This window comes from Amphiura filiformis, chromosome 18, assembly GCF_039555335.1.
Source record: "Amphiura filiformis chromosome 18, Afil_fr2py, whole genome shotgun sequence".
Lineage (NCBI taxonomy): Eukaryota > Metazoa > Echinodermata > Ophiuroidea > Amphilepidida > Amphiuridae > Amphiura > Amphiura filiformis.
Window position 1 is genome coordinate 58,009,437 of NC_092645.1, and position 22,057 is coordinate 58,031,493.

At 43.4% G+C, this 22,057-nt stretch overlaps 1 protein-coding gene across 1 annotated transcript in view; it reads left to right on the forward strand.

Annotated features, from left to right (window-relative positions):
• LOC140138852 (uncharacterized) overlaps positions 1-22,057 on the forward strand; it is a 27,396-nt gene continuing 5,339 nt past the window's right edge. The window contains 1 exon segment of the mRNA XM_072160632.1: positions 1-80. The gene's annotated coding sequence lies outside the window, so the exon portion shown is untranslated.

Consider the following 22,057-nt stretch of genomic DNA (forward strand, 5'->3'; position numbering starts at 1 on the left):
GTCCTCACGACCTGCAGTTTCCGTCGATCGAGTCGCTGTTATGGCTAAAATACGCCGGTGAATTTCACATCTGAGCATCGGTAAGCATTCAAATTTCAGCTACAGTATGATTCTTTAGACTTTGTAGACAATGCAGATTTATTTCTGGAGCGTGTTATCCCAAAATAAGCTGTAAAATCTGCAACTTAGATTGGCTTGTTTGTTCGGAAAATGTCCGTACAGCCATTACGATACTACACACTCAATACAGCAACATGCGACACACGTTGGTGACGCTACATACAATGTACTGTAGCACATTTCTCGGAGCGTGTGTCACAGTCACAGGCCTAAGATCATTTTGTGGTGTAGTTGATGGTGTTGGGTTCATATGTCAGCTGTTTTAGTTCACATACGTGACATAGGGAAACACGAAAAAAGGAAGACATTTTGGTTAAGCTTAGTAACTTGCCATGCATGGCATTGCCAATGTCAATATTATAGCTCTGCATGCACAGCACTGCCGCACTGACTGTCAGTTTGTTGTTATTGATATGAAATGCCACAATGAAGGAAAACCATGGTCATGATGGTAATTATTGATCATTATTTATATTGCCAGTGAAATCTAAGTCTGAAAAGAAGCCTGACCAAAATCACAACATGCTTATTCAACATTTTGGATTTCCTTTATCTGCCCGCGGCCCGAGGCGATGACCAACGCCGGACCTGTCTTGCAAGTTGTTGCCATTTTACAGTAATGATTGCATGTTCATACACATTCGCTATACATGTACAGCGCGCATGATTGGTCGAGTAACTGGATGTGCGATCTTGGGGTTGGGAAAATGGAGAAAAATCATGTTTATTGATAAATGTTACTTATTTTTTTATTTTGATGAATCACAAAATGTTCTGGTATGTATAAACGGGATTCATTAATATATTTTCATGACTAAATGGTTGTTTATGCCGGGCATAAAACAACTTGTAGTTAACAACCGTTTAGTCATGATATTAACGAACCCCTAAATCATCAGTTTCAGAGAGTGCTGTGCGTCCAACATATTTCATGAGCAGGAAGCCATGAAGAACCTTGGGGTAAACAATCACACATGCAATCATGACAACAAGATGGGCCACCATCATGAATCTATCATGGGCATTGGTCATCGAGTGAGTAGGTAAATGTAGATAGCCTGAGGTACTCACACTTCTATCACTGTGTCTACATTGTATGATGTCCGCTGATATCTCCGCTTCGGGGTCTGAGGCTCGGGCAACAAGTGGCTCTTCCACAGGCATAAAACAACAACCGTTTAGTCATGAAAATATATTATGAATGAACCCCTAAATCTATACGTCGAACAACTGAATACATGCACAACGTACGGACCAATATATTTTTGTAAACATTTTAGGCCTATAACAAAATGTATATTTTCGTACAATTGTACAACTATCGTTTCTACCCTATGACCTATAAAAGTTACCTGTTATCAAAGTGTCCGCAAAAAACTGGTCATCGCAAGTATCTTTGATCCTGAAAAGTCACGATATTCACGCAGGGACAGGCCGAAAACCTTACCTCGATCGTAAAATCCAGCCCATGCATGTCATAAATAATTCATTATTGTATTGTGTAAATGTCACTGATTGTGTCGACGTATTGTTATTGCACCTGTTACAGCAGAAGTCATGCTGAATTTATACTCGATCGCTGGATCACCATGTGAATTCGCTTATTAAAAAAAAACCCTCTACGACCAGGTTGTTAAGCATCGAGCACGCTGACTGGCTTAGCAAATATCCAATTATTTTTGTAAACCAATCAGGTTAGACGTACTTTACTGGCGGGTCACATTAATTCATACCGTAAAAGGCCGTCGCCTTCATTGATTGGCTAACGATTGCGATGAATGGTGTTTGCAACCAATCACAAAACGGGTTACAAATAAATAAGGCGCCCATCAGAAATTTTGTGTGACGTCATGCCACGAGGTAGCCGGAGGCTTCGCTTTTCTGCTAGCTTTAAAAGCGAGCGAGTGGTATAAAGTCAGTTTCACAGCTGTGATTTATGGAGCATATCATAAAATCTCTGAGCACATACATGTACACAGTGGATTTGACAGATAAAAATGACATTTGCAATTCTGAGCAACGGGATTCCATGAAATTGAAGATTATGTAAGTTATTCTACAGGATCGGTAATAATTAACAGCTGGTCTGCAGTATTTGAAGTGCATATTGAAGTTTGTAAGTTTGTGACTTCGTACGTTATGTGCAATTGATATTACAGGAAGCTTAAATTGGCACGCTTTCCTGCAATTTGTCTGTCGCTTACGAAAGTTATTGGGAGTTCAGGGCACGTCACACCGAGTGTGACGTGACCTCGCTGGGCATACCCTAAATCATCAGACTCAGTACACCGGTCGATCTTACCGTTTCCGATGTTGATTAAGATACTTCTTGCATCGATCCCGAGATGCGGAAAAACCAATAGTCATTTTGTCCCACATAAATGAATAAATAACAAAACCCCGATCCCCGGTGGACTCACCCAAAAGGTGACGTCACACCATATGATCGTCCTTATCCTCCTTGGTCTCCGACTGATACAGACGTGCCTATCGATTGTTCATAGCACTGTGTATCAATTTCTCGACCAAGGCGAGATATACGGTTGTAGTTTCACACCTTAGGTAAAACCAAACCGGTATTGTTCGGCTGAGGATAGTTTTGACGGCATTTTCTGGCGAAAAAGTGACAAAAAACGATCCAAAACTTAGCTACATATCGTGCCTCTGTTTGTATACGGGACACACGAGCAATTCAAAATGGCCGCTCGTTGACGCCATTCATTTTGTTTCCCACGTAAAACAACCATTGCAGCCTGTAAGTTACAATAGATGTTTGTACATACACATTGTATTTCATGTACGGTAGGTTATTGTTGCTATGTTAGGGTGATTACTCTATCGTTAGGTCTTCATTACCGTCCAATAAAGACGAGTTAATCAGATATTCATACGGTGGGGATTGGTAGGGACCCGTCTGACATTTTAGTAATAAAGTTAGCCAGTCCTGACTTTACCACTAACGTTAGCGACCAGCCTCCGTGCTCAGGTTTGCTTACTGGGCTTGAGTCGCGTGTTGGGGGGTAGTGCCCCCTCCCTTTCTCCTCGCTTCGCCTCGGCCCTGTCGGGCTTGCCCTTCCTGGTGACGGAGCGGGACCCACACCCGCTCTGTTTCACCCACAGGGAGTGCTCACGATCTTCTAGATGTCTTTCTTTTGCTTAGGACTCTCCGAGTTCCAGCTTGACGATTGGGATAGGCTCCGTCATCGCCATAAGACGAAGAAGAAATCTACCAAGGGCACTGGTAAGGTCGATACGGAGGATTCTGCTGTGACAGCCCCTATGGGTCATGGCAGGTCTGCTTAAGGGGCTCCGGTCCCGGACAAGCAGGCGGTTCCTTCGGGACTGCTAAGCGCGTCCAAAGGCTCAGCAGCCAGCGAAAGCACTGACTATACGTCCGGAGCAAAGTAGCAGGCAGCAGAGCGGTAACCACCAGCGAAAACCCTAGCGGGTTTTGCAGCAGGAGGATACCAGTCGATACGGTAGATTCTGCTGTGACAGCCCCTATGGGTCATGGCAGGTCTGCTTAAGGGGCTCCGGTCCCGGACAAGCAGGCGGTTCCTTCGGGACTGCTAAGCGGTCCAAAGGCTCAGCAGCCAGCGAAAGCACTGACTATACGTCGGAGCAAAGTAGCAGGCAGCAGAGCGGTAACCACCAGCGAAAACCCTAGCGGGTTTTGTAGCAGGAGGATACCAGTCCTCTAGCGAAAATCCTCACGGGTTTTTAGCAGGAGGACACCCGTCTGTTGCAGGCTTATCTACGGGGTCGTGCGGCCCGAGTGGTAGCCTGCGCCGGGCTGGCTGCAGGGTAGCCCGGGCTCGCCTGGGTTGAACCCTAGCATGCATGGGTTCAGCAGAGACGATACCGCTGCTAACGCTGTGGGTGTAGTCTTAGCAGAACCAACTGGGGTTGTCACACGGCAGCGTTCCAGGGCGGGACCCCCGAGTGATACCCTGGGCCCTAGAATAGCTGCTGGCTGTCCACAGGGACTGGCTGGCGATTATTCAGGGGTTGGGCTCGCAGTCTCTCACGGGACAGCGACCCAGGTGCATTCGTGGCAGCTACAAAGACGAGCTACGGCTTGACTTCAGTGGTAGCCGCTATGCACCCGCCCATAGCTGCCGTGAGTGGTCCGCCACACACAGCGACCTTTTGGGCGAAGCTCTAGAGGGTACAGTAAGTAGCTTGAACAGCCTAGCTGATCAACAACCCACTTATGTCCTCGAGAGCCAGCGGAGCGTGGGTGATCCATTACCGTCAATGGGTCAATTACCCTCTCTTGATCGATCACTGTCAAATCAACAGGGCATAGCTCCATTGATTGACGCTGCCTATTCAGGTGGCGAGGTGATTGATCGGGGGTATGCACGCTCAGCTACCTGGGTACTAGGCAAGCTCCCTCTAGCCAAGGGACAGCCGGTATAGCGGGTACCCATACACGGGCTTGATCCCTTGCGGGGAACGCAGTGAGGCATGGGTACAGTGGTACACAGCCGGAGCCCTCACGGGCACCTACGCTGGAACCACGCATACAGCGGTACACAACCGGAACCCTCACGGTACCCATGCTAGTACCGCAGCGCGGTACCACGCCAGCACACAGCTTGATCCTCCAAACAGGGAACGCAGTGTGGCGAGGGTACAGCGGTACACAGTTGGGAACCCTCACGGGTACCCACGCTGATACCGCACCGGTACCGCAGCACCGCTTTAGTCGCCACAGTCTCTGTGGCAACAAGGGGAGGCGGTGCTGGTACTGCAGTACCATGGGGTTACCCTGGTGGCGGATCCTTTCAGGGTCAGCTGCCGGCTGGGTATGCCCGTGGTACCCGCCGCAGGGTGTTTCTTCCACGGCCTAGCACCGTGGCAAGTGTCGCCAGCGATGGCCACGCAGTACCAACATCAGCTGTTGACCAGGCCAGCCGGCATGGGGCTAACCCAGATCTTGATCAGGGTAGGCCCGTGCTGCTAGCGCTAGGACGACGGCTGCGAGAGCATGCGGACCCAGTGGTGCCATGGCGGATACCTCAGGGTCTTGCGGGGGAGTACTCCCTCTTCTGCTGGCAGGTAGTCGGCGAGCCACACAGTGGTTATGCCTTCTTACCCGCTTTCAGATGCCCGTCCTCAGTTACCGTCATCATCGGAGCATGATCACGGATACTGTGGGCGAGGAAAGGAGTCGGAAGCTGAGTCCGGTAGTGACATCACTACAATCTCCTTCCCCGCTGCCCCGCGAGGGAGCAACAGCACTGATCTTCCTCCGGACACCCCTAAGGGGGAGTCCATGGAGGAGGACCAGGGATCCTTTCAGTAGGATGCTCAGCTGCTGCTTCCTCACAGGGGACGCCTGCACTCTCATTCCCGGCAAACCTCACGGGTAGATATCGTGGGGCTGTCGAGCTCAGTAGAGCTATGGCCGCGGCTTGCACGCTTCCTCTGCGTGTAACGGGAGGACCACGGACCTACCTGAGGGGATCCGAGAGGGACCCAGATGTCGCCAAGCGTATCACGCTCAGACAACATCTGAGCTCTTCCATGAGGTGAGCCTATTAGCGGTGCTAACAGCTAGCCTCAACGAGAGCTCCATGGGCCTAGCCCATAGGGTGTCCACTCAGCGCCGGGGAGGGGCCTGCCACTCCAATCGCTCAACGCGATGGAAAGGCAGGGTCCTTTTTCTCTTTGGATGCTTCTGCGCTACGGTGGAGGACCGTGCAAAGAAGCTACCAACTGGAGCACTCTGAAGAGGTCGGAAACTGCCCTTACCATGGGTAGGAGCTCCGACTTCAGCAGGCCGTGCACCACCAACAGTACCCGAGCCCACTACCTCTGCAGCACCCATTTCTGGGAGGCGCAAGGGTAGCACAGGAACAGCTGGCAAGCCTCGTAGCCTACCCAGCGCTCTTCCAAGGGAAGCTAGGCAGAGCATTCCTGGGGGCTCAGCGGTTTTTCCACAGGGGATCTCCCAGTGGGCGACCGCTTATGGCTTTCACCCAGAGGTGGGAAACCATCTCTTTGAGCGCCTGGGTATGGTCAGTGGTGAGTGGGGGTTACAGACTGGCAACCCAGTCTCCCCACATTCGTCTGCACATTTCAGAGGTCCACAGTAGTGCCGTCAGACGGCCCCCAGCGTCGGGCACTACTGACAGGGATCACACAGCTTCTCACGAAGCGGGCGATTGTCCCGGTCTACCCCCGTTCTACGGGTGATCTTGGAGCCATTGGCTCCAAGGAAGACCAGCGACGGGAGCCCCATCCGGAACCGCAGGCTGTTGAACACGTTCTTCAGGCCCAAGAGGTTCAGAATGGGGACTCTCGCCTCGGTGCTAGCCTGCCCCATCAGGGGCATGGGAACAACATCGCTAGATCTCTCGGACGCCTATCTGCATATGCCAATCGCCTCTCAAGATCGGAGGCATCTGCGCTTCTAGGTACAGGATCAAAATTACCAGTTTTGATAACGGCCATCCGGCCTGTCCATCTCTCCCAGGGTGTTTAACACTCTTGGTCAGAGCGGTGGCGGGGTACCTGAAGCACAGGGGTGTCAACATCAGTTGCTACCTGGACGTTTGGCTCATATACGGACGCACTCCACTGAAGACTACGGGTCTCATGGGGTTGATAGTCCGTGAGGTGCGGGACCCTGGATTTTTGATCAGCTCAAAAAGTCCAGCGTGGTCCCGACGCAGACACCACTATTTGTAGGGGCCCAGATCACCCTCACGGAGGGGTTCGCGGTGCTCTCACCCGAGCGGGTGATTTAACATGGTGCGGTGTGCCTGACTCTTGGCCGAGTCTCGGGCAAAACCCGCTGTGGCATGGATGAAGGTGGTAGGCCTAATGGCCAGTATGGTAGACCTCGTACTGTACTGCCGGTTCTACGTTAGGCTTACCCAACTACACCTTCTAGCCTGCTTGCAGGCCCAGTCGTCACCCAAGATCCCTCGCGGTTCCGTTGTCGGAGATCGCGCGAGAGGAACTCTGGTGGTGGACCCATCAGCCCAATTTGACCCAGGGTGTCAGGTTTCCTGCACCCCGGTATGTCACGTAGTGACGACCATAGCGTCAAAACGGGGCTGGGGGTCCACATCCACGGAGACTCCGTCTCGGGCCTATGGGGGCCATAGAGACAGAGTTTCACATCAACCTCCCTCGCTTACGAGGAGGTGATCGTGGAATCACATACCGTTGTCCTGACGGATAACACAACCGTGGTAGCCTACCCCAACAGACAAGGGACTCCGGGCCACCACGATTGAGCCTGCATGCACGACACCTGATAGGGTGGTGCAAGTTCAGGCAGATTACGATGAGAGCGATACACATCGCGAGGCGTCACCAGCATCCTCGCGCACAATCTGTCACGAGGAAGGGTGTCGGGACCAGCAGAATGGTCCCTTGCTCCGCAGGTCGCTCAGACGATCTTCAAGGGATGTACCATACCTCGAAATATCTGTTCGCATCTCATCGCAATCATCATCCACTGCCGGTGTACTGCTCAAGGGTCGCGGACCCCAAGCATTCACCGTGGGCGCTCTGTCCATAGACTGGGGAGGGATGACAGCTTATGCAGTCCCTCCGATCTCACTACTCATGAGGGTGGTGGCCAAGATCGGGTGGGAAGACTGCATTGTCATTCTGCTAGCGGCAAGGCCGCTGGCACTCCCCGAGGTACCAGATCTACTCCGGATGCCCGGAGCGGAGGTACCCAGTCTATCACTAGAGCACCTGCAGTTAGCTGCATGGCCCTTACCAGGAACACGCAGCGGAGGGATACTTTTCATCAGAAGCTGTTTTTCTCATCGCCGGGGCTAGACGGAAGTCTACCCTCCGTCACGTATAGCCAGAGTCTGGCTCCATACTACGCTTGGTGCAATGAGACAAATAGCGCTCCCGCTAGAGCCTCTGTGCTGCTAGTTCCGGAGTTTCTGACAGAAAAGTTCCAAGCAAGACTTCAGCGGGCCACTGGGGCCAGCTATAAGTCAGCTGTCCTCTCCATTCACCGAGGTTTCGAGACGGGTCGACTATCATAGCCGATGGTTACCTTATTAGTCTCGCCTCGACGGTATGTTCAACGAGTGTCTACCAAAAGGAAAGTGATCCTCCTAAGGGATCCCAACACAGTCTTAGATTACTTTAAGGGTCACCCTTTTGACCTTCCGTCAAAAGCGACGCTTAAATACGTAACTCTCAAGATGGCTTTCCGGTTTGGCGTTGGCTTCGGGACGGCGGTGCTGAGTTGCACACGGTCTCGAGGTTAGCTTCCGTGTTCACAAACACTGGAGCGACACTGTTTCGGCGCTCTGTTCTCGTGACTACGAACGGGCGCGGTGCATACCGACATTCGTCCCTCTCCAATCCCCAGGGTTGGGCAAGGTTCGCTGAAGCCAAAAATAGGCTGGGGTGTCCGATAAGGCGCTGCAGCACTATTTCTTCCGAACACAAGCCTTGCGAGGGACTCACGACCGCATTCATCACCCTTACAGAGCCTTTCGGTCCAGCCGCTGTCGCAATGGCTGGTCCAGGTGTTGGTGGGGTCCGGGGGCTCGCGAAGGTTTCGCGTCCCCCGACCCACTCGACACGCGCTATCTCATCATCTTGGCCATAACGTTCGGTTGTCCCTTGAGGAGATCTAGCAGGCGGTGTCCCGAAGCCACCTTCGCCCTTCTCTCACGATACTTCCGCTTACGTTAGTAATCAGAGACGGGCGGAGGTTTACCGGGACATTGTTCGGGCGATCATAATACGGTGGTGTACACGGGTACCAGGTTTTCAGACTATACAGAATACTCAGCATGGTAAGAACCAGTGTCGCTATTCTTAACCACCAAACTTATTAAGTAAGGAGGTTTATGTCTGTGATCGCGTGGTCTTTTTGTTTCCCGACCGCTGGGGAAAATATTTTCTGACCTCGCGAAAACCATCGCTACCGCTCCCGATCCCTGATCAGATGCTGACCAATCTTGTACCTCCATCCGTCGGTTACTTGCTAGATCGATCTTTCAGATGTTGATGCAAGAAGTATCTTAATCAACATCGAAGCGGTAAGATCGACCGGTGTACTGAGTCTAGTCCCAAACAGAAATGTTTGGTAGACTCATAACCGTGCGATCTTACCTTTCCGATGTTGATTATCCCGGACCCCGGCCACCCCCTACAAGTTTGGTCCGAGTAGTGGATCCCAAGTCGGATAAGGGGCGATCATATGGTGTGACGTCACCTTTTGGGTGAGTCCACCGGGGATCGGGGTTTTTGTTATTTATTCATTTATGTGGGACAAAATGACTATTGGTTTTTCCGCATCTCGGGATCGATGCAAGAAGTATCTTAATCAACATCGGAAAGGTAAGATCGCACCGGTTATGAGTCTACCAAACATTTCTGTTTGGGACTAGTTTCAGAGTTGTGTGCTGTGCATGCCGTCCAGCGTGTTTCATGAGCATGAAGCCATGAAGAACCTTGGGGTAAGCAATCACACTGATGAACATGCAATCATGACAACAAGATGGGCCACCATCATGAATCATGGGCATTGGTCATCAAGTGGGTAGGTAAATGTAGATAGCCTGAGGTACTCACACCTCTACATGTATCATCTATGATGTCCGCTGATATCTCCGCTTCGAGGTCTGAGGCGTCTTGGTAGTTGTACTGGCCAACACTTCTAGCTCATGAGCTGGAGTTAAATGGTCAGGGTTCTAATATAGACTAGTCCCGGGTACACACAAAATACTACTTATTCACAAAATGCTACCGTACAATATATACAGTGATACCTTTCCTCATGAAGATGAAACTTGACCATAGCACTGTAAGCACATTTGGTGCTTGTGTGTAAATTTTGAGCACATTTCAAGGTGTAAAATGACCAGATTTGTTTTGAATTTGTCCTAATTGAACCGGTATATTAAAAAAGGTATGCGACATGCGTGTGCAATTAATACTACCAACACTAGATAAAACAGAATCTGCTTTACACAAGAAATGAAAATCAATTTTAGCATGTTAGCAAGTGACTGCTAGCCTATAGATCTTAATTTTAGTGGTGATGCCTTCAGGCTTTAAATGTTAGCAAGAAACGAAAATCAGCCCAAAAGAAAGATTTGAATCGTGAAATTGATCGCCACATCTTGTTTAATGAATTTCCATATCAAAATGTTTTCAATTGGCTAAGATCAGAACCATGTGAGTGCATAGAGTCTCCACACTCAGATTTGTAGCTCTACTGAAACCACAACAGATTCAGATTTGGAAGCACCTGTAATGGGTTTCTTTACACTCGTATCACAAAGGTGATATTTTCCTAGTGCACTCATGTGTACAACCAGGGCCGTCGCCATGGGGGGTGTGGGGGTGCGACACCCCCTGGCAATCCCTAAAAAGGGGAAAAAGGCGAAAAAGAAAGAAAGGGAGAGAGAAGTGGAAGAAAGAGGGGAGAGGGGATAAAAAATACGTTCAGTTCGTAATATAGGCCCTATTGGGCCGGTGGCCTACATTGATGTTGGTTAGGTGGTGATGTGGATGTAGAATGATTTTGCAATATCGAAAAAACATGTGCCCATCCCATCACCCCTCTGCATCGCGCCCTTCATCAGCACCGATAGAGATGAGCAAAGGGCATAGGCGTATATCCCAGGCGATGGGGGATAAATCCCCTCCCCCATTATATTGATAGTGTGATGGTCCATACAATCAGCACCCCCATGATGACACCTGTATATATGTGGGTTTCTGACCAAATTAACCTCATTATTTGGCCATATAAACCTAATTTTTTTTTACCAGTTTATAGCTTCAATATGGTTATTTTTTTGCGCTTCCTGCATTTTGTAGCGTAAACTGACTTTGTCACCACAATGTGTTGAATTCACTATACTTCAAGAAATATTTCCAACCCCATCCCCCAATGTTAAAAAGAAATCTATGCCACTGGCCATAGGGCATGGTGGGAGGTCAGTCCCCTTCCATGCTCAGTCGGCAGAAATGTTGTGACAATATTAACGATTTGCATCTTTTTTTTGGTTTATTTTAGACCCCAAAATTAAGCCCATTTAGTGTTAAAATGCCAAATTGCTGCAAATCACATGGACTAAATTAACCAAAAGTTGTAGAAGGCCTGTGCATCTTCGTTTGGCACGATTTTAGTACTTTCAATTGTGTTCATTTTAGCATTGCATTAAAAAAAAAATTTGTGCGTTCGTATTTGTCTCGGTATGGTAATGTTCTTTTAGTAGCAGATCAGTGGGACGATTGGGAAATTTTGCCCCCTGGCTCGGTGTCTCCGATACATCCCCCTTTGAATTTTATCATTAAAATAGCAACTTTTCACGCGCTATGTGCGCACTTAATCAAAATTTCATGCACTTTCCCCCGGTAAAGGAATTCTGGGGACAGTTTGGAAAAACTTGAGTTACAGTGTGGGGGAGGGGTGTCTTCTATCCGAAGAGCCATGGGTGCCAATCATGCGAAGTTGCGCAGGGGCCAGCAAAAATTAAATCCGGCCATATACCATATTAGCACTACTTTCGGGCTCTATTGCTTTTAAGTTTTATGTACTATCCAGAGAGGTTGCACCAGCAACTCCGGCTCATATTAAGACCCGATCAAAGACAGTTTTGATAGAGTTGGGCCTTTCTATTTAATTGCCCTCTGTTTACAAGAAGTTTAGGAATTGAGGAGTGTTACCACACTCGCACATGTGGGTTTGCTGTGGTGGTAAAAACATTGACCATTGACATCAAAATCTTACCATCGAATGCACCGAATATTTTTCATTTCCAGCTGTATATAAAATAACAATATAAAGATGCAACGTTATGCAGTGTTTACGACACAGTAATTGGTGCCAAATTCAGCACCCTAAGTTGATTATCGTATGCCCTTTCTACCCCAAATTTTCCTCAAGTAATCAAGAGAAGGTTTACATTTTTCATTAAGGAAGTTCACAATTTACTACCTGGAGCATTAAAATAAAGCCAAGAATTTTCTGCTTTACAAATGCTAAATTCCGCTTTTCTCCGCTTTGTAATTTTAGCACATTTCTGACATAATAAAATTTCACAAGAATCTTGTGACGATCATTGCGATTTGCAAAGTTGGGATGGGTAATTGGGTATCATGGCTGCAATGGGGCGTTGTACGGTAAATCTATGACGGATTTTACTTTATTTTGATGAATTTTGAAGACCCATTTCATTTAGTATTAAGTTAGGCGGGCAGCCTAACTTATTTCTTTCTTGGCATTTCTTTCTTTCTTAAGTTAGGCGTGCAGCCTAACTTATTTCTTTCTTGCTATTTCTTTCTTCTTTCTTTCTTTCTTTCTTCTTCTCACAATTTGCTACTACTTCCACATCCTTGATCGGATTTTGACCAAACTCAGTCACAAGCAGTATTGGGTAGCTGGCTACAAAAGTCATGGGTTGTTTAACGTCAGAGGTCATCCAAGAGGTCACAGGGGTCAAAAAAGGTCATTTTAATCGAAAATGCTCCGATTGAGCTGAAATTTAAATGCAATGATCCTTATGACATTCTAAACATATTTAAAATATTTTAAAATTTATTTAAGGGGCCATAAAGGGGTCAAAGGTCACGTTTTTCAAAATGCTCCAATTGAGCTGAAATTTAAATGCAATGATCCTTATGACATTCTAAACATTCTAAAAACATTTTAAAATTCATTTAAGGTCATTAAGGGGTCATAAATGGGTCAAAGGTCAAGTGTTCCAAAATGCTCCAATTGAGCTGAAATTTAAATGCAATGATCCTTATGACATTCTAAACATGTTGAAAATATTTTGAAATTCATTTAAGGTCATTAAGTGGCAATAGGGGGTCAAAGGTCAAGTTTTCAAAATGTTTCAATTGAGCTGAAATTTAAAAATGCAATGATCCTTATGACATTCTTAACATATTTAAAATATTTTAAAATTCATATAAGGTCATTAAGGAGGTCATACAGAGGTCAAAGATCAAGTTTTCAAAATGCCAGCTTTCAACGATGAAGGTATATTAAAACGGCAATTAATGAAACAGTCTTATTAAAATTAATACTATCCAGCACAGTGTTGCTGCTTGATCAGATCGTCACAGTCATCCGCCTAACTTACCTCGTGCCCTTGCAAAGGGCACAGTTGCTCTAGTTGCCATTTCTTTCTTTCCTCTTCTTCTTCTTCTTTCTCACAATTTGCTACTACTCCCACATCCTTGATCGGATTTCGACCAAACTCAGTCACAAGCAGTATTGGGTAGCTGGCTACAAAAGTATGGATTTGTTTAACGTCCGAGGTCATCCAAGGGTCACAGGGTCAAATAAGGTCATTTTAACCGAAAATGCTCCGATTGAGCTGAAATTTAAATGCAATGATCCTTATGACATTCTAACCATGTTTAAAACATGTTAAAATTTATTTAAGGTCATTAAGGGGCCATATTAAAGGGGTCAAAGGTCAAGTTTTTCAAAATGCTCCAATTGAGCTGAAATTTAAATGCAATGATCCTTATGACATTCTAAACATTTAAAAAAAAATTTAAGATTCATTTAATGTCATTAAGGGGTCATAAAGGGGTCAAAGGTCAAGTTTTTAAAATGCTCCAATTGAGCTGAAATTTATATGCAATGATCCTTATGACATTCTAAACATTTTAAAAACATTTTAAGATTTATTTAAGGTCATTCAGGGGTCATGAAGGGGTCAAAGGTCAAGTTTTCCAAAATGCCCTGATTGAGCTGAAATTTAAATGCAATTAGCCTTATGACATTCTAAACATGTTGAAAATATTTTAAAATTCATTTCAGGTCATTAAGGGGCAATAAAGGGGTCAAAGGTCAAGTTTTCAAAATGCTTCAATTGAGCTGAAATTTAAATGCAATGATCCTTATGACATTCTTAACATGTTTTAAATATTTTGAAATGCATTTAAGGTCATTAAGGGGTCAAAGGTCAAGTTTTCAAAATACCAGCTTTCCACGATCAAGGTATATTAAAATGGCAATTAATGAAACAGTCTTATTAAAATTAATACTATCCAGCACAGTAGGCCTATTGCTGCTTTATCAGATCGTCACAATCATCCGCCTAACTTACCTCGTGCCTTTGCAAAGGGCACAGTTGCTCTAGTTTCCTCTTTCTTCTTTCTTCTTTCTCACAATTTGCTACTACTGCCACATGCTTGATCGGATTTCGACCAAACTCCGTCACAAGCAGTATTGGGTAGCTGGCTACAAAAGTTATGGGTTGTTTAACGTCAGAGGTCATCCAAGAGGTCACAGGGGTCAAAAAAGGTCATTTTAACCGAAAATGCTCTGATTGAGCTGAAATTTAAATGCAATAATCCTTATGACATTCTAAACATGTTTAAAACATTTTAGAATTTATTGAAGGTCATTAAGGGGTCATAAAGTGGGTCAAAGGTCAAGTTTTTCAAAATGCTCCAATTGAGCTGAAATTTAAATGCAATGATCCTTAAGACATTCTAAACATGTTTTAAATATTTTAAAATTCATTTAAGGTCATTAAGGGGGTCATACAGAGGTCAAAGGTCAAGTTTTCAAAATGCAAGCTTTCCATGATCAAGGTATATTAAAACCGCAATTAATGAAACAGTCTTATTAAAATTAATACTATCCAGCACAAAGTATTGCTGCTTGATCAGATCGTCACAGTCATCCGCCTAACTTACCTCGTGCCCTTGCAAAGGGCACAGTTGCTCTAGTTTTATTTATTTCTTTTCAATTGTATTTTTTTTAGTGATGTGGTCGACATGCCTTATGTCAACATAATGTCGACGTCGGCACGTATGCGACATGTTGACATCAAAAAATCATGTCGACAAAAATTTTTTCTTTTTTATTTAGTTTTCAAAAAATATTTTTGGCCAGAAAAGCAAGTTATAGGCCCAAACTGACTTGTTATTCAACGTATGCCGACATGTCGACATCAAAAAATCATGTAGACAAAAAATTTTTTTTTTTTTTTTTTTTAGTTTTCAAAAAATATTTTTGGCCAGAAAAGCAAGTTATAGAGCCCAAACTGACTTGTTATTCAAGGTTGGAAACCAGAGAAATACTGCTACTAAAAAAAAAAAAAAAAATGCCAATTTTTTTACAAAGTTGATGAACTTGTACATTTTGATTACCTTTGCTTCTATTGAACAGTCAGGGACACATTGAATTAGTATGCATTGCTAGCTGTTCAATAGAAACAAAAGTAATTAAAATGTACAACTTTTTTCAACTTTGTAAAAAAAATTGGCATTTTTTTTTTTTTGAGTAGCAGTATTTCTCTGGTTTCAACCTTGAATAACAAGTCAGTTTGGGCTATAACTTGATTTTCTGGCCAAAAATATTTTTTGAAAATTAAAAAAAATTTTTTTTTTTTTTTTTTTTTTTTAGAATTTTTTTTTTATGTCGACACACTCTCGACGTCGGTATACGAATTATATCGACATGTCGACAATAAAAAACGGTGCCGACCACATCACTAATTCTAAAAATATATATTTTTTTTTTTTTTTTTTCTCAGAAATGCGTTTTCCGCTTTATCTCCGAATTCGCGATTTTATGGAATTTCCGCAACGCTGAAAATTCTTAACTTTACATTAAAATAATGTGAAGAATCTATAACAGGGATGCCAGTTTTCAGGTAATTACCTGATTTCCTACTTTTTGTTACTTCAAATTTCTGCACTTATATTTATTTCCAGCCCGTTTTTAGGCTTTATAGCCCAAATTTGCACCCTTTTTCATGCTTTCCTGCAAAGTCACTTCAGGGCACTGACATCTGCTATAAAGTCCTGAAAGTCCACGCCAAATTACGGCATTGCGCTAATTGCATACCCTTTCAAGTTGTGCGAATTTTACTTTCAGTTTTACGATAGCGCTATTAAACAACACATACACCGTGTTCAAAAGAGATCAACTGCAGCATAAAATCATTGAATACGAGTACACTAATTTTTTGCAAAACTAGACAGTAGTTTATAATGGCGTAGTGTGGGTCATCATATTGGGGCCACCGGGGTGTGATGGGGGGGGGTGGGCACAGGTAATTTATCAGCAATTTTCCTATGGGATTTTCCAAAACGTCAGATCAATGGGGGGGCACGTATCCCCTGTGGCCCTATGATGCTACGCCATTGTATTTGCTTTGATTGAGGACCTTAGTTGTTGAAATTGGTTGAGAATTAAAGAAACAGTGATCTAAAACCTAATGAAGAAATGAAATCAAAAGTTGCACATTTGTGTTCTAATCAATGAAAGCATGACACTAGTTTAAATGTGCTAATCAATGGAAGCATGGCACTAGTTCTCTTGTTCGCGAACAATTTGTGTACAAATCAATAGGGCGTTCAATGGAGCAAACTGCAACTTTTTAATTGGCATCTTCCTTGGGTTTTTATATCGTCAATGTCTTTATTTCTTGAACAATTTCAACGAATGAGGTCTTAAATTTGAGCTAAAAGATGCAGCTATTGGCTGTTGGTTCCAATTATATATGACATATCTACCTTTGTTTAGGATGGGGTGAACATACCTGATACCGTACCTTAATTCTTTGGCTTACTGTATGTCATATCAGCGGTCACTAAATATTTCGCTGTCAGAGGGAAGGGGCTGTCACAGGACTTAGTGTGCATGCTTTGTGCACAGGAGTCTGGATTTATAGATGTGATATAAAGGCTCTGATTTAAAAGAGCTACTTTCAAATATTATGAGTGCTCTCCAGTCCTCCTTATTAACACTAGAAGAGTCACCAATTGATTTTAAAAGTTTTCATTGAACACTTTAAAATAATAAGATGTTCGTTGTTATTACCAACTACCAAGTGAGGTGGTGTATTATGGAGGTCAAGAGAGTCAGAGAAATAGTGGCTTCGTAGGAAGCCCAACTCCAGCAGGAAGCCACAGGTCACATCCACGGCCCGGGAAACCACGCTAATTTGATGACTAACACTGCTTAGATATAGGTCTGGCTTATTATAAACACTAACAAGTTTATAACCCAAATAGCTTGTATACTAACACTTCATGCAGTGTTGTTCTTACGCATTACAAGTACAGTGATCGATATCGACTTGAGTTTTCTCACATAGAAATTCCTAAAAAATATTTGTCTTATTCAATCGCTTGTCCAAAAGGATTCAATGAATGAGATAACTCAAAAATGGACCCCATATTGTAGACTTGTGGGTTATTGTACGCAATGGTTTAGCTTGGCAAACAATTTGATATGTCATCAGTGTAATCACAGATATTATATCTGTGGTGTAATTTATACATAGTCTGGGGTTAAAGCTGTACACATGTGTTTAGATAGATATTAAATATACACATTTAGATAGTGAGGAATGTATTTTAGAAAGTGAACCAATATTTTCAATAATATAGATCTGCTATTGGTGGTCTTTGTTGCAAGCATTATTCCATGTGTTTAAATTCTAATATAAAATTCTGTTTAATAATCAAGCTGTTTAATTTGATCTTCATCTATATTTTTAGTTCCTTGACACCTAAACTTTGTGCACTGCCGGGAAGTGTGGGGGGGGGGGTGATTCTGGTGGAGGACCGTGGGTATAAAATGAAACAAGGTTGTGAAAACTTAACTTTTACATGTTTTTTTTTTTTTTGCACAAGCATGATATCCACTTTGAAATACCCGAGCACTACAACAATACAACTTACATTTTGTATCTCGTCAAACTTTGGTTCTTGTTCACAGGTAGAGCCAGAACAGCAGCAGCCTGGGGCTATTATTATCTGTGAGAGAAAGAGAGTGAAAATCCCTCCTCACTCCATGCAGCAAGACTAGGGAGTGACCTTGACCTTAAAATCTCAGTGCTTGAATGTGCAGCCAGGCAAGGGAATAGAAAAGGTACAAATTCAAGTTCAGTAAACAACATTGATGTACTGGTATATTTAGATTGTAGAGTAGATTTGTACACTTGGGGTTTCTTGCTGCAAATGTTCATCCGCAAAAATGTTTGCGAGAAAGAGAGAGAAAATCCCTCAGTCCATGTACTTAGACTATAAGTAAATTGCCTAGTAAATTGTTAGTGCACGATGGTGATCATCATATAGCGCATATATATAGAAAAGCTGAAGTCTCGGCCGCTTCTATGTGCTCTGACCAGTGGGTCAACTGTCGAGGATCTTTCTTGGCTTTCTGTTTAAAAATCGCCTTGCAAAAACAGAAATGTTAGGAATGAGCAATTTAGGCACACATCTTTTAGAGCTGAAATGATCAAAATCAGGGGTCTTTCAGTGATCCATTTTGGTAAAATTCAAGGGTCTTTCGGAGCTGCGTGGTTCAAAAACAGGTCTTTCTGAGGGAACATACCCATATGGTCATTTGTGTTAGTGCCCCCCCCCATATATCACTTGTATTGCGTTCATATACTCTGGACATACAGCACATACGTGGTGTGATCAAGCATAATCATTCTGATTCAAAGGGTGTGACATTGGCCTTAAATCTCAGTGCAACCCCCAGTAGAAGAGGTACAGATTCAAGTCCAGTAAACAACTATTATTAATGCACAAGTATTTTATTTAGATTGCAGATTTTTATGCCTCCACCGCGAGGCATACTGTTTTTGCAATGTCCGTGCTTCCGTGCTTCCGTCCTTCCGTCTTTCCGTCCTTCCGTGCTTCCGTCCGGATGCGATATCTCGGCATGGATGGGCGGATTGACTTCAGATTTTCAGGATAGGTGGGTCATGGTCAAAAACTCTGGCTACTTTTTTTTTGTTTGGGTTCAAGGTCATATACTGAGGTAAAAGGTCATTTGAGGTCAGAGGGCCCATTTTTCTTATTTACCTCTTTTCTCGGAGACTGGGGGTCGCACGTTCCTCAAACTTGGTGGCTGGGTGCATCTTGACCCCAGACAGAACAAGTTTATATTGGTTAGTGGGTCAAGGTCTCCTGAGGTCATGCAGGGGTCATCTGAGGTCAAATTATCAAAAATAGTCATATGGCCATGAAACTTGGTAGGTACAGTCAACAGTTAGAGCCAAATTTTTGGAAGGTCATTTTGGGGTCATCTGGGGTCACCCAGGGGTCATCTGAGGTCAAGTTAGTACAAACTGTCGTATGGGCATAAAACTTGGAGGGTACAGTCAACATTCAGAGCCTAATTTTTTGAAGGTCATTTTGGGGTCATCCAGGGTCACCCAGGGGTCATCTGAGGTCAAATTAGTATAAACTGTTGTATGGGCATGAAATTTGGTGGGTACAGTCAATATTCAGAGCCAAATTTTTGGGAGGTCATTTCAGGGTCATCTGAGGTCATCCAGGGGTCATCTGAGGTCAAATTAGTAAAAACTGTCGTATGGGCATGAAACTTGGTGGGTACAGTCAATATTTAGAACCAAATTTTTGGAAGGTCATTTTGGGGTCACCAGGGGTCATCTGAGGTCAAATTAGTATAATTACTATATGGGCATGAAACTTGGTGGGTACAGTCAACATTTAGAGCCAAACTTTTGGGTGATCATTTTGGGGTCACCCAGGAGTCATTGAAAGGTTGTTTTGGGGTCATCCAGGTGTCATCTAAGGTCAAATTCAGTCTCCTCTTTTAGGCTTGACGCTTTGTATCAACTTGTGAATTCCACATCACTCCCTTTGGTGGAGGCATCACGGTCGACGCTGTGCGTCGAAAACCGCGACATCCGAGAACCGCGGCCCATCTAGTTACACTTAGGGTTTCTTGGTGCACATTTCATCATGACATTTTTTTGTAAGAAAGTGAGAGACAATTCCTCACTCCATTCAGTGACATTGGCTTTCAAATCTCGGTGCTTGATTGTGCAACCAGGCAAGGTAGTCGAAAGGTTCAAATACAAGTTTAGTGAACAATCATTGATCAATGTATTTTTTTTACACTTTAAGGTTTGTTGAGTGCAAATTTGCATTATGAATTTTAACTCTGAGAAAGAGGGACAATCCCTCTCTCAATGCAGTGACCAGTGACCTTGGCATTCAAATCACTTACACTTACGGGAACTGGAATGAGCGTTTTGAGCATTTCGACAGCATTTTTTGTGGGACATGAGAGCACATGAATGTCTTTCTGATATATCAAATAATTTTCATTTTATGAAATTCACGATATAATACAAATTTTATGACAAATTATTAAAATTTGATATTTTTCACATTTTGGAGATATAACAGTCCTCGAAGTAAATTTTATAAATTTAATGATATAGTCTTAAAGTGTATGTAGCTGGGAGGAAAAGCCGACGATGAATTGAAAATTTTGACCTTTCATATTGAAGTCGAGATATGGATTTTTTTCCCCAAAAGACCTAATTTTTTTTGGTGTTATGGGAAAAAAATCCATATCTTCAATACGAAAGGTCAAAATTTTCAATTGATCGTCGGCTTTTCATCCCACCTACATACACTTGAGGTATAAATCATCAGATTTATAAAGTTTACTTCGAGTACTGTTAATCAAAAATATCAATTTTTAATGATTTGCTATAAAATGTGTATTACATTGCGAAAATAAAAAAATCAAAATTATTTGATATCAGAAGGCCATTCTTCGTATTCAGAATGCAATTCGATATGTCTGATGTGCTCTTAATGTCCCACAATAAATACTGTCCAAATGTTCATACCCCTTCCCTTAAGTTGAGTGCAAATTTTCATTATAATTTTTTGTGTGTGAAAGAGAGAAAATCCCTCACTCAATGCAGCCAGACTAGTGAGCGACCTTGACCTAATAAAATCTCACAGTGCTTGAATGTGCAGCCAGGCAAAGGAATAGAAAAGGTACAAATTCAAGTTCAGTAAATAGCCAATATTGATCATTATGTACTGATACCTTTAGTTAGAAAAAATTGTGCACTTGGGTAAAGTAGGTGCAAATTTTCATCATAATGATTTTTTGCAATGTCAATATCTCATATGGGAAAAGCAAAATAGGTCTAAGGTAGCACTATCTGTAAAGTAAAATTGAATATTAATTTGTGCTACATTAATTTCCATCCTTTTTCAAGTTCTTCAAACTTTCATGAAATTAAGAGTGCGTAAAATTAATTTAGTGTTCAAATTTGGTAAAAAAAGTAAAAAATATCTGAAGATTATGCATGGTGAAAATTTAATTGCGCAAAAATAACCACTTTTGCAGTCTTAGTAACGGTCATAGGCAACACACATGCAGTGATACAATGCAAGGTTTGTTGATTGTAATTTTTTTCAGTGATTAATTCTTCCTCAAGTTATTATGTGTTATGTGTGTTTCAGCATGAGCTATTTTTAGTGTTCATAATGTGCAAAACTTGCAAAGGTGTGAGAGTACTTTGGAAGCCTGTATTTAAAGGTGGGTGATCCTATTGTAACATATTGTGCTATTCCATTTAAAATCCACACTACCCATGTGGAAGATTTGGGAAATATCTTCTCCAGAAGGAGTACAAATTTCAAATGAAATTGCACATTAACCAACTCGATTTGAAACCCACCCTCCCTCTGTGGAATATTTTAGGTAGCATCTTTCTCAGAGGGTGTATGAAATTCAAATGGAGCTGATGGTGCTCATTCCATTAGAAATTCCTACTCCCCCTGTGGTAGATATTTTTAAAACTTCCACAGGGGTAGTGTGAATTTTAAATGGAATAGCCCATTGTGTTTTCTATCTCACATTAAGGGGCACTACACCCTGGCCAATTTTGTGCCTATTTTTGCATTTTTCTCAAAAGGAAAGTGCATTGCTGACAAGTAAGATATGTATATTATAGGGGCAAGGACTACAGCTACTGCACTGAAAATTCAGGAACTCAAGGCAAGTAGTTATTGATTTATTGATCAAATATTGGGTTTCCCTCATTTTTGACTGTAACTCCACAACTGTTGTCTGTGCTGAAATCAAATTTCCAGTGCAGTAGTTGTAGTCCTTGCCCCTATAATATACATATCTTACTTGTCATCAATGCTCTAT